Source organism: Lepidothrix coronata, unplaced genomic scaffold (assembly GCF_001604755.1).
Source record: "Lepidothrix coronata isolate B3197 unplaced genomic scaffold, Lepidothrix_coronata-1.0 Scaffold3, whole genome shotgun sequence".
In the NCBI taxonomy this organism is placed as follows: domain Eukaryota; kingdom Metazoa; phylum Chordata; class Aves; order Passeriformes; family Pipridae; genus Lepidothrix; species Lepidothrix coronata.
Window position 1 is genome coordinate 11,789,944 of NW_016690183.1, and position 13,598 is coordinate 11,803,541.

Genomic DNA, 13,598 nt, shown 5'->3' on the forward strand with positions numbered 1-13,598 from the left:
ATGCGAGGAAAGGCTGAGAGAATCATGTGTGTTTAGTCTGGAGAAGAGAAGGTTTTGGGGTAACCTAATTGTGGCCTTCCAGTACCTGAAGGGAACTCAAAAGTAAAGATGGAAAGAGACTTTTTACCAGAGCATGTAGTAACAAGAAAAGGAAAAGTGGATTCAAGTGAAAGAGAGTAGGTTTAGATGAGATATTAGGAGTGAGTTCTTCACTATGCGAGTGATGAGGCACTGGAACAGGTTGTCCAGAGAAGTTGTGGATACCCCATCTCTGGAAGTGCTCAAGGCCAGGTTGGATGGGGCTCTGAGCAACTTCGTCTAGTGGAATGTGTCCCTGCCCATGGTAGAGGGGTTGGACCTAGATGATCTTTAAGGTCCCTTTGAACCTAAACCATTCTATGATTCTATCTCCTGAAGAGTTAGAATCCTTCAAGCTAAAATATAGAAAAGCAAGTAAGTGGCAGTAAAAAGTTTGTAGAGGTGTGCTTCTCTTTGTAGAAATACATTAGGTTAACGGAATGAAAACTCTCAGAGCCATTCCTGACCTCTACATTTTACTGCTTGTTCATGCTTGGATTTCATAACTAGTCTGATGTTCATAGGTATTGTAATTTCATAGGTATTGTAATTTTTTAACAGTTATTTTATTGTAAATCTATATCCAGATGAGATGGAAATGATCCATAAACAGACCAAAACTACATTTTAGAACGAGATTATTTTTAAGTTAATTAAAATCTGTTTTACGTGAGATTTATTTATTTCTTCATTAAGATGGTTAATCTGCAAAAGTCCTCACCTTCTCCACATATGTTATATACAAATGAATATACAGATTTATAGTCTGAATAGGTACACTAAAAATGAGTCATAAAAACCCTTTCATCATGCTGACCCTGTTAAATTGCCCCGGAGCAAATGCACATATATATGTGTATATGAATATAAAATACATACATATAAAAAGCAATCTGGTAATTCTAATTTAGGGACTGAAGCATGGAGATCTGCAAGCATACTGCATCTCAGAAAAATGAGATTGAAGTTTCTGAAACAGTCCATTTATATTCATGTCATGTTTTGTGAATTTAGGTCAGGTCTTCATGACCTATTAGAAAGTATCTAATAGCCTGTACATGCACAGTTCAGATACTCAGTTCTCCCTATGTTCACTCTTTATTCTGTTGCAGAATAATTTACAAGAAGCCAAAGCTCACCACAGCATTGTCACCAATAGAAGGAATGACCCAGTAAGTGTGGTTTTCACACTCTGGTCACGGGGCTTAATTCACCCCTCACAGAAATGAGCATATACACAGACAAAATGTACTCATTCAAATGCAATAACAGTGTCAAAATAAAAAGAAATTTATCTGTGGATTCTAAAAAGTCAGAATGCAATAATAATCCTTCTGATATGCTTTAATGGTTACAAACAAGATTCTGTAGATAATTGCTTATATACTGTTAAAATACTGATATTAATAAAGCATATAAGCATACTAAAATCCAACCATCTTTGCTATTGGATGTAACAAAGTCAATTTTTGACAACTTTTTCCTCGGGAAGGTTTTGTCCAGAAGCACTATGACAAAACTCAACTTCAAAAATTGTCAGGAACTCCTTCATCTCAGGATCCAAGTTGTTCACTGTCAGAAGTGACTGGATGGCTTTGATGATTTCTACAGTTTTGGGTCAGTCAAGGGTAGATTTCTACAGGTCAGATTTCAACAGGTAATTAGCATCTACTGAACTATCCTGAAACATCCTTGTTGTCAGCAGAGCCATGCAGCAGTCCTTCCTGGAAATTCTTTTATCTATCTATCTATCTATCTATCTATCTATCTATCTATCTATCTATCTATCTATCTATCTATCTATCTATCTATCTATCTGTCTGTCTGTCTGTCTGTCTGTCTATCTATCTATCTATCTATCTATCTATCTATCTATCTTTATAGTTGTAGCTGAAAGAGCCATACAAATTAAAACATTCAATTCTTGGTGTTTCCTGTTCCTGCGCTCCCTCTTCTGGCTTTCTAGAATTATCTATCAAACATCTTATGCCCACATCATGTGATCAACTCTGGTTTTGGTTGTAAACACATCAGTTGTAGAGATAACATGTACTTCGGTAGCAGACATCACAGGTGGGACTACTACTAAATAAATCAGGAAATCACCACAGCAGCCAAGTACTTCCGTACATATCTATTCTGAGCAGAGGTTCCCTGGACTTTTGGAGAACAAAAAGAATCCTAATATTGGTGCAATGGCTGCAATACTATGGATATTAGATAAGGATAAACAGAAGGCTTCACTAGAATATGCTCTCCAGATCTCTAATTTACCCTTTCTCTTGAACAGTGCAATAGAATGGTGTGCTGAAATTTGTCCCCAGAAACTAGCAGATCTTTTTTCACAAATTTTCTTCTAAATTATGCTACAATAGTACTGTTAAATAAACGTTCTCCTCCACTGTTCAAAATTCAACTATTATGGTAATATACAGCTGAAATCGATTTTAATGATTTTCATTGCTAAGCCTGAGAGAAAAAATAAAAACATGGAGAATGCAATTGTTCATTTTAAGTATTGTTCATTCTTAATATTCTTAAAAACATGTTTCCTAAAACCATATATCTGTGTGTTTATCCCCCTTGTGACCATACTAGGAAACTGGTCCTGAGCTAATATTGGAAAATGAAGTAAACAAAACTTTCTTGTACACCTTATGTTATATTTACAATGGCCTTTTCTAAGTTGTAAATACTTCTGGTTTCCATGTGAAGCACCAAAATCCAGGTAACAAATACAGAAAAAATGCTCAGTATTATGGAAATTGTCCAAATGCAAACTGACCAGCCATTTACTTGCTGTGGATATTATCCCTCTTTTCATAAACTCTGTGCATCTGCAAGAAACTCTTGAGATGGTTTGATAAGTGTTTTCAGTGTATTTAATAAGAAATACGTTACATATGGACCTCACATTTTCAGTGTTGGAGTTCTACCTTAATAAAGCAACATGAAAAGGTGCTTCAAAATGTATACTAAACACAGGAACCAACACATTCCATTTCAATATGCTAAGTCCGGCTTCTCCATGGATTTTAACATTCAAGGCGGTCTTAAAGCTCAATGGCTTTACAGAAATGTTCCTTGATTGCAGGGAATTTCCACCATGGCGAAGTTTCAGAATGCAGAATAGTCATGTTTCCTGCCCCAGCTCCATTATTGTTCTTTGCTGTCACCCCTCCCACGCACCTGCCTGCAAGGTGATGGAGGAAGATTGACCAGGCAGGCAGTTCCTACATGCCTGAAAAGGAGCTTCCGTGGTTTTGGGGTGCATACTTAGCCCCTGTCATTTGGTGGAGTCTGTGCTCTAGTGACTATATAGTCATCTGTGACTTAGGTGAGTCATATCATTTATTGCCTACACTGGAGTATTTGCTCAGATCTAGCGTATTGCTGACACAGTGCATTACAGCCTAAGGGGACAATGAAGTCCCATTCCCCTTCTGGAAAGTCCCCAGCAATTCTGCTAGGTATAAAATCCTAGTAAGTGGCTGGTAACTTGTGGTACTTTCAGGGCAATGAACCTTGTAAATGTCAGATTATGCATAATGACCTAGGTGTTGCAGGAGAGTGGTTTTATGGGAAATCACTGGGAATTATTAGACTGCATAAAGATACTCCTATATATAATTACATGCAAGATTAGATCCAGTAATTCTGCAAGTTTTGGTCGTCATGTACAATGTGGTAGTTCACAGCGAGTAAATTTTCTTATACCAGACATTAAAAGTTACTGTACCACAGCCAGGCTTCATGGCTATCAGTTCTTATCAAAGTACAGTGTATACGAACTTTGGGGGAAAAAAACCCCAAACACCACCCTCATTGACTGATATTAATAGATATGATTTGATGGCTCACAGCATCACATATCCTATGTAGCTGTGGGCTAAGGTATTAAAGAAAAATAACAACGCTTACTGAGTACTTTTCTTTTAGGGAGACTGAGAACAAGATCGGATCTCTGATATTTGACTTTTCCTGGCAGCGAAAGCCACGAGTTGGGCGCTCATCTCTCAGCGGCTTTAGCGACCCGCGGGGATGCTAAAGCGCCAGGGCCTGGGAAGCAGCTGGTGGTACCCGGCGGCGGGGCCGGGCAGGGGGTGCGAAGCGCGGCTGCGGCCGCCCCCTCCCGGCCGGGCCCGGTCCGGGGCGTCCCGGCTCGGCTGGGCTGGGCTCGTCCGGCAGCTCGCTCGCTTTGGAGGCAAGCAGACGTGCGCCGCAGCGTGCCCGCTGCAGGGCTGCTCAGCAGCGGCGGCTCTCTGGGAATAGAAGCGACATCAAAGCATAAATAGTTATTCCAAAGGCAAAGAGGCAGCCCCAAACCCCTCATCAGAAGCTGCAGAAGGAGGGACGTCAGCCGCACCCCCGCGCGGGGGCAGTGGCGCGGGGGCGGGAGCGGGTGTCGCTCCTCCGCCCGCAGGTGCTGCCGAGCCGCGGGACCCCTCGGCGGCGGCCGGCCTGGGGCTGCACATCGCGGCCCGGCCAGCAGGAGGAAGGAAGAGGAAGTGAGAGCGGCGGCGGGAGCCGCCGGGTGCTTGTGCGAGCCCCGGGATGGGATAGCGCCGGGGGCAGTCCAGCGCACCGCACCGAGGAGGCGGCGGCGAGAGCGCGGCTCCTGCGGCGGGGGGCGGCCGAGCGGCCCCGCTTTGCCCCGCGGGGCGGGGGGTGCTGCCCACCCGGGGAGGTAGGTGAGCCTCGGGTCCGGCGGCGGGAAGCGGCGGCGGGGCGGGCTGCGGCGCTGACCGGGCGGTGCGGGGGAGCGCGGGGAGACGCGGAGGCAGCGGGGCGGAGGGGCGGGACGGGGCAGGCGAGCCCCGCACCTGCCCGCGGCGAGCGCCGCAGCCGGTCCCCGCAGCGGGCGGTGCGGTGCGGGGCGGGAGGCGGCCGCCGTCGCTGCGAGAAAGAGGAAGCGCAGCCTTGTGCTTGTCAGCGCGGCGGGGCCTCGGCCGGCGGCTGCCGGCGGGAGGGCGGCCCGGCCCGACCCGACCCGCCTCGCACAGCGGCTCCTCCCGCCGCCCTGCCCTCGCCCCGGCCCGCGGCCGCCGCTGCCACAGCCGCCCGGCTCTCCACGCCGAGACTTTGTCGGCACCTCCTCCTCCGCCACCACCTCCTCCCGCTCCGTCCCCGCCTCAGCCCCCTCCGTGCCCCGGGCAGCCCTGCCCGCCCCCGGCTGTGCTTGGTGGCCGGAGGCCGCTGGTGAGCGGCGGCGGGCGGGGGCCGCGCATCTTCGGGCTCCCGGGGGTGAGTGGTGGCGGGACGGTCTCGTCGCTCCGCGGTGCCGTGGGGGGGGGCCGGGGGGCGTGCGGGGCACCCGCCGCGGCCGGTCCCGCGTGGGTTAATATGCGGGGTCAGGCCCGGGCGGAGACTGCGGCCGCAGCAAGTGTCCGCACCGCCGCGGGCGCCGCTCGGGAGGAGAAACCTCAACTTTGAAGCAAGTGCATCCCCGCAGGCAGCCAGGCTCGGCGTTGGTACCCAGCCGCCGCCTCCGAGGGCATGCCTCCCCCGCGACCCGGCCTTCGAGAGCTTTTGGTGGGGTTGCGGTGTGTTTATATGTGCATATGTTCCTTTTCCGAAGTTTATGCTCATACAAGTGATTAAACCGCTGATGAATTTCAGATTAAATGATTGTTCTGAAATGTGGGTGGTGATTATGCAGAGCCACGGTGCACAGCTTTGTAAAGCAAGTGGGTAGTGGGTCCAAAAAGTTACGTTTGTAAAGTTTTTTTGGCTCAAAGCCTTTGCAAAGTTTATTTTGAATATCTTTTCCTTGCAGAACTAATACAACTGTCCAGCTCTCCCCCGAGAACGGTATAAAGTAAATATAGGAGTTCCTGAAAAATAACAGTGAGTACATTTCAAATCAGTAGGGTTTTGTTGTTAACTTTATAAGAGTATCTCTTAACCTGCCAAGGCTCAAGATGTGTAACAAGAGCGCCAATGATAATAACAGTGCAGGAAATGTACCGTGTGTTAATTGCTGTAGTATAAACATGGTTGCCTATGAGCTGTGTTTCATGATACAGCAGTTACAGTGCAATTTCAGCAAGGGATGTTTTGAAGTCTGTTCATAAGCAAATGGATTTTCTATTGCTTTTGTCACTCAGCTGCCTGATAGCCCTTGGTTAAAATATTTATCTTTCGGGAAGAGAGGGAAGTTGAGTAAGAACTGTGCTCTGTCCCCTATCTGTGACAGAGGATGTTGTTTCCTTCTCTTTCCCCTTGTCTGTTTCTCCTCCTTTACCCCAAATGCATGCACACATGCATACCATCTCACCATCAGTTATATAATCTTGTAGACATTTATGGATTATTCATTGTTCACATTAGTCCCATTCTTTCCATGTCATTCTTGCTTGATTGAGTGGCTTAGGCAGAATATTACGCAGTAAAGAAAAATACATTGAAATTTACATGAAGTTCGTCCAGTTTGAGCTGCAAGTTTGCTTTCTTTGAAGGTTTTATTTCCCTGATTCCCACCGCGTTTTCTGGGGCTTTTTTTTGTGGGTTGTTTTGGTGGTTGTTGGGTTTTTTTGTTTGTTTTATTTTTTTGGTGTTTTGTTTGTCTGGGGTCTTTTTGTTTTGTTTTTTTGTTCTCTCCCCAGTATAAGTCGGTGATAGGGATCTAATCTGATGACAGGTAACTAGGTAAGGAGGAGGAACAGCAGTGGTGACAGCTTGCTGGTAAACGTCCCTCTTGTGTACTGTTAGCAAAATATCCATTAATGCACATCATAAGGCTGTTAAAAGTACCAGAGCAGCTTTTAAAAACTTGCCAGTCAGAGAAAATAAAGATTAATATGGCTAAAACAGGAATATGATGTAAAATGAGTATTGGTGAAAAATACTGTTAGTGCAGTCTGTGGATCTTAGTGTGTGGATTGACCAATCTAGAGGTGAACCTGGTTCATGGTTTATTCATACTGGAAAGGTTGCATAGGGGTAGTTGGCTTTCTTTTCTCTCCCTCTGTAATCTCTTTGAAACTCACTGTGCTGTAGCTTGCAACTTTGCTGTGAGTATCATTGTCTGAGTATTTTTTTTTTTTTTAATGAACAACGGGTTGGGGAGTGGGGGAGGAAGAGAACTGGTTTCTATACCATTTTGATATTTTTTCCTTATATTCTCTCTGTGCCAGGAAAAAAATAATAGATGCACAGTTCAGAGGGATTCTGATCAAGGGATAGGAAAAACCTCTTACCTGCTTACTCTGTAGCAGTCTTGGTCTCCAGAAGTATCTGCATTTGCTCAGTCATTATATAACCTGACCATACTGTTCTTAAAAGCTAGTACTGTATCCTCACTGTTCGGGTACAATATATTGTATACATTGTCCTACGGAGTTATTTTTTTTAATGCCTCTTTACCCTGGTGTTCATCAAACAAAGCTCATTATGCTATGTAAAGGTGTAACTGTTGCTGAAACACTGCTGTGTGCATTGTACTTCCTGACAGCAATACTGCTGAGCAGCAAATGGCAGATCAAGAGTAACGTGGTGTTCCACCCTTCCTTCCGCTCTTTGTTTTTTCTACCTAGTAGAAGTCTCTTTGATTTTAAGCTTTGGGCTCATAGGCATGCATTCGCAGTGTCCAACCTACAGAGTGGTGTTGGAATATGATCCCAGGATTTCCATGCTGATACACAGGAAACAGAGCTCTCATATGCACACGTAAGACGTGTGGCTTTCTTCTTCTGATACTCTAGACAGCTTCAGTATGGATGGAGATTTATGTCTATAGATATAACTGTAACTAGGAAGAGTTTTCCACAGATCTCTGCCAGTGCACCTGCACACTAAATGTGCACCTGCACACTCCCGTTCCAATGACAAGTACAGGGAGGTGTTTTTGTATATTGCCAACCACAACATTTCTAATTCTGTGATTCTCACATAAGGGTTTGCTTGGGACTTAGATAAGGCCATCAAATATAATTTTCCTCTTGAGCTGAGACTTTGCTGTCACTTGGTAGTCAGTTTCCTCAAAATGAATGATCTCTTTAAAGTTTAGGAGCTCTCTTTGTCATGCTGTGCTGTGAATGTGCAGCATGTCCTTGTATTTAAAAAAAAAAAATAATTGTCATGTAGAAGGTAATGGGAATTTGAGAACTCTGGAGGCTAGAAAACATCATGCATTTTTGAATCAAGAAAAAGTACTGGTCTTCTACACCTGGGTCTAGTAGACTTTCTCCTCTGTTGTGTCACTGCACTGTCCAGAAAGTAGAACTTGAGAAAGAATGAGTTGACTGGGTTTGCCTCCCTTTTCAGTCATTATTTTATTAAAAAGGAGATTTCAAAAAAAAGGTTTTATGGTTATGAAGTCTTTGTGGTTTGAGCACTTGTGATTACAAATGGCTTTGTAAAGCCATCAAGCCACCATTCAGTAAGATATGTGCTGTATCTTTAAAAGATTTCCCTGCTTTGAGGGAGATTTTTTTGAAAAAGTTTCTTGTATTCGTGGCAGGAGGAATGTGCCAAGTACACGTTGTTAAACTTGTGTCAATTTAACAGAGCAACTGTTTAAAGGATTTCAGATAATTTTCCTTCTACTTGACTCAGTGACTCAGTCACTTTTTTTTTCTTTTATATTTTTTCCTCTCTCTCCAAATATAACACTGAAAGGAGAGAAAGAAACTCAAAGCAAGTGGCAGAAGTCAGTATGAGGTGATAATATATATGTGACACTTACCATAAAACAAACTGCAAGCATATGGTGTTAGAGAGATGAATGGAAGAATAATCACAAAATTGTGGAGCTGTCTTTCAGTCAGCATTTTTGCATCAAGCTATTTGCAAGAATTTGGTTTTGTGGTGTGATCTTTCATTATTGCAAGTGTTGGGAGACACGAAAGAGAGATTGGAGGATAATGTCACAACATTTCTGCCAATTTCTTCTGTTTTCTGATCACTGTTAACATTTAAGAGGAATATTAATGAGAAATCTATGCCCCAGGGAATAGCTAGCATGTTTCCTCTTCTCTCCATTTCTAATCTGACAGAGGTAAACTTCTGTGTTATGGGCAGACACTAAGTGGGTGTTGCCACGTGTGTGGTACGCATCAGTAAAGTACTGATTTCTCAAGCTGCTGAGCACATGCTTGCGCTTAAGAGCAGGGTGAACACTGATTCACACTGTGCTTGTTTGCAAACCCTTGAAAGTGCATTGATCTATTTTTCCTAATGGTAGGTTTCCATTGTGAGTGTTTGATTTATCTGTAGTAGGCTTGTTTTCAATGGCTGCTAGGAGCAGGAAGGTAATTGTGAGAAGCTAGTGGAAGTGATGGACAAGACATTTTGGCAGTAAATCACACTATGAAGAAGTCTTGAAGGTACTGCTGGTAGGGATACCTTTAGAAAAGTGTTTTAGTTTATGTACAAATGAACTCATTTTGGTGCATTTTTAGTGAGTGGCCTTCAGAGTTCTTTAGAAAGCTGAATATACTACCTTGAAATGTTATGCAAATGTGATAAGTGACCTATTCTTACCGCTTTTAAGGACATAAGTCTCCTTATTGTTGCTTCTGCTGTGTTCCATTTGCAGTCAAATAGCACTGCAAAACTCCACGGGAGCTAGCACTAGGACAAGGGAATGAATGGGAACTACCAGTCCATGCTGAAGAAAAAGATTTCCCCTCTCGTATTTAATTAAGTTGATTTAAAGTGTTTGTGAAACATCATCTTCAGTAAAGAGGCTGAGGGGTCGAGGGGGTGGGGGGAGGGTGAGAAATAAGAAAAAAAATATTCCAAACAGATCTATTACCAAATAATAACTGTGTCTTAGCTGTGTGCATTTTCTCTTTTGCTTCTGCTTTCCTTTTGATTTTAATTTCTCAAAGTTAAACTCTCATTGTAAATTCTTCTTCCGTGTTTGCCACTTCTACCTTGATACCTCACTCTTTGGTCTTTTGACGTGTTTATCTAGCCCAACTCTTGTGGTTTCAAGGACTTTACCCAGTCCTTAAATTCTTTCCCAGGCATCCCTTAGGTTACTACTCAAATAGTTTTATTTAAAATTTCCAGGAGAAGCTGTGGACTGAAGTGTGTATTACCTCCTATGCTCTTAAAATCTCTAGTTCAAAGGTCTTAGTGTGGCATATGAGGTATAAAACTGTCTCTGAAATACTGTGTCATCGGGACTGTGTAATTTTTTTATCAGCTACATGAATACATATATGGTAACCTAGCTTTTTTTCTTGTTGAGCTTGCTTCAACTGAAATGGAGGATGAGTCACTGCTTCTAAGAGAACTTCAGATTCTGGAGATGTGATGGCTTCAAGTTCCCATTCTTTAATACAACAGGGGATCATTGCTTGAAGATGATCTAATTTCCTAGAGCTTTTTGCAAGTCAGAGTGTGTGCATGAACATGGACAAAATGCTCCATGTGGACCTTATTTTCCTTAATGAAAATGTATGAAGCTGACAACCCATGTCAAATACATCTAACATTTTGAAGTTACACAAGAGGAGAGATATGTAGGGTTTGACAACAGATTCAAGTAATGCTGTCAGCACGTCAACCTTCCTCCTTCAGTTGAGATTTTTATGTAAGTTTCCTGAGACTAGATGGTTGGTGATATTCAGACGTGGTTTTCTTCTAGCCTCATAGTAAGAATGGGAATTCAAGGGTCCTAATGTAGTCTGTTGGAAACTTCCATAAAATTAACCATGTAGTTGTCCTTTCCTGTGACCGTGCACATGCTGTAAGTAAAGAGTATACTTTGTTATGTGTTTACTGACTTGAAACCCATCTCTCTTGGGTGGCCTATGGTGGCCTATATTTTATGTAGTAATAAGAGATGCATAAATGTTGGGAAAATGAACATTGTTTCCTTGCCCGTTTTCCTTGCAGCAAAACGCTGCCGTCTCTATATTGCTTTGGTCTCTGTGAAGATGTAATCACAGAATAGCCTGAGTTGGAAGGGACACACATGGATCATTGAATCCAACTCCTGGCCCTTGCACAGAACAACCCAGGAATCCCACCATGTCCGTGAGTGCATTGTCCAAATGCTCCTTAAACTCTTGACCACGTCCCTGGGAAGCCTGTTCCAGTGCCTGATCACTCTCTGGGGGACGAACCTTTTCCTGATGTCCAGTGTGGACCTCCGCTGACACGGTTTCAGCTGTTCCCTCGAGTCTTGTCACTGGTCATCAGAGATCAGTGCCTGCCCCTCTGCTGCCCCTCGTGAGGAAGCTTATTCTTATTTCTGTCCCTTGTCCTGTATTTTCTTCTGGTTTTGAATGGGCCAACACTTGCAGCACTTGAAGTGTGGATTCTTCAAACTTTTTCCTTGTAAGCATACAGTCTAAGGTAGTTGTATGGTTTTAAAAAATGGAAACAATGCCAGTTGTCTTCAAATGAAGCCCAGACACATATCTAAAGAATCATGTCTTTAAAAGTTTTGTTACTGTTGTGAACAGTAATGGGCTTAGTTTTAGCTGGAAATTATGTAACTTGAGTGTTTGGGCTGGTTTTGCACTCTAAGATGCCTGTTCAGGTGTCTTTCCTGCCTCTGCCACAAAGGAGATGGGATGGTTTTCTGGCCAGCACTTGGTACCTGACATCTCCGAGCTCATTTCTGTGCTGGCATGTATGTAGTGCTTAGAGCTGCAAACTGCTGCTTTCCTTAAGGAGAAGGAAGCTGAAAGGGAAGCATCAGGGCACACAAAAACCATTAGCCAGACATCTCCTGCTGTGCAGGTGAATTGCCATTACTGGATTTGTAACTCACAGAGAATGGAGAAATTACTCAAAACTGTGTCCCAACATCTTGAATCTCCCATGCCAACTTGTGTTGTGCATGGCTTGTGACAGTGGGCATCTCTTTTGGGTAGAAGTGAAAACTCACTGGTTTTATTCGCTCTTAGTTGATGGTTGAATTTGATTGTAAAGGCTTTTTCCAACCTTAACAATTCTGGGACAGGACTCGGCCTGGAGAAAAGGAGGTTCAGGGACCCCCTCGCTCTCTACAACTACTTGAGGATGTTGAAGCCAGATAGGGGTTGGGCTTTGCTCCTGGGGAACAAGGGATGGGACAAAAGGAAACAGCCTCAAGCTGTGCTGGGGGAGGTTCAGGTTGCTCATGGGGAGAAACTTCTTCATGGAAAGGATTGTTAAGCGTTGGAATGGGCTGCCCGTGGAGGTGGTGGAGTCACCATCTTCCTGGAGGTATTCAAAGAACAGTTGGATGTGGCACTTAGTCCTCTGGTCTAATTGACAAGGTAGCGATCAGTCAAAGGTTGGACTTGATGATCTTGGACGTCTTTTCCAATGTAAATGATTCTGTGATTCTGTGAAAATAGGACAATGATTTTTATTTTTTAAATGCAGTTCAAACAATTTTTCCTATGTTTTGGAGTGATAGAGTTTAGCAAAACCAACATTTCAATAAATTCCTACAAAATACAGTTGTTTTAACACTTTCTTCCTTAGTTATAGAATTGTTTTAGCTAACTATTCACATATTCTCGGTACATGCATGAATTCCAGTACCTGAATTTGTAGCTGAAGTGAAAATAATTCTTGCCTATTTTTCCTTGGCCAACGTACATTTATCATATAGTCTAGCAGAAGTGTGAGGGATATATCGGTCTTGGCAAAGATACCTCACATGAGCAGTTCAGTTTTTTTCTCTGACTAGACTGGCAATCTGCTGTGTACTGCGTGTAATCTTGCTGGAGTGACCATAGCAGGGGTGACTCTTTAAATTGCTGCCATATTTTAAGAGAGATGGTAATATACTGAGGCAGGGTAACAAGGAATTTAGAACTATTTAGATAATACCCTCTGGCCAAAAAATGGATTTGATTTGCACACTTCTTCTCTAATAATAAGAGGTGAAAAATATCTATGACACAGGTTGGTATAACACAATTTTTACTGTTGGTGCCACTGAACGTATTTGTTACATATCAGCATAGCCTTTTCCATTGCTTTGCTTTCTGGAATACAGTTGCACATTAGTCTTCATAGCAACGGTTGTGGCTTCAGCTGGAAATTGAAACCTGATAAGTGTTGGCTCAGCACATGGACTTTTGGACAAACTTTTTCAGTAACACTGAGCCAAACAAACTGAAAAAAAAATTCCTAAACGTAAGTACTGGTCCTTGCATTCTGAAAAGGATATCTGGTATACCCTTTGGTCACGAGGTTTTTAAAATGTTGGAGTATTGGTGTTTGGGGTTTTTTTGGTTCTTTTTTTGGTTTTGTTTTTTTTTTTGTGCTCCCAAGTTTTTTTTTTTCCCCTCTCCCTTCAAGCACCAGTGTACTCATCTGTTGAAACTCTACCCCCTGTGGTTCAAGTACATTCCTCCTATCAACCTTTTCACCCCACCTCCCACTGTCCCTCTTCACATGCACTGAAATCATTTCTGCTCACCAAACTCTCAAAATTCAGGTCTAGATGTGGGGTATAATTCTGAGCTATACTTTATGTAGGTCTATAATTTCTTCTCCTATAGATATGCATAACTTTTCTTGTTGTGCTTAATCTTCTTTTCCTGAAAAAAAAAAAAAGGCAG

At 43.2% G+C, this 13,598-nt stretch overlaps 1 protein-coding gene across 2 annotated transcripts in view; it reads left to right on the plus strand.

Annotated features, from left to right (window-relative positions):
* Positions 1 to 5,252: 5,252 nt before the first annotated feature.
* Positions 5,253 to 13,598, plus strand: part of ELMO1 (engulfment and cell motility 1) — a 315,174-nt gene continuing 306,828 nt past the window's right edge. Inside the window, exons 1-2 of one of the 2 annotated variants that reach the window (XM_017823374.1) lie at positions 5,253 to 5,322; positions 5,855 to 5,925. The gene's annotated coding sequence lies outside the window, so the exon portion shown is untranslated. Of the gene's footprint in view, positions 5,323 to 5,604; positions 5,622 to 5,854; positions 5,926 to 13,598 lie in introns of those variants that run through there. The other variant, XM_017823383.1, reaches the window with a different exon arrangement.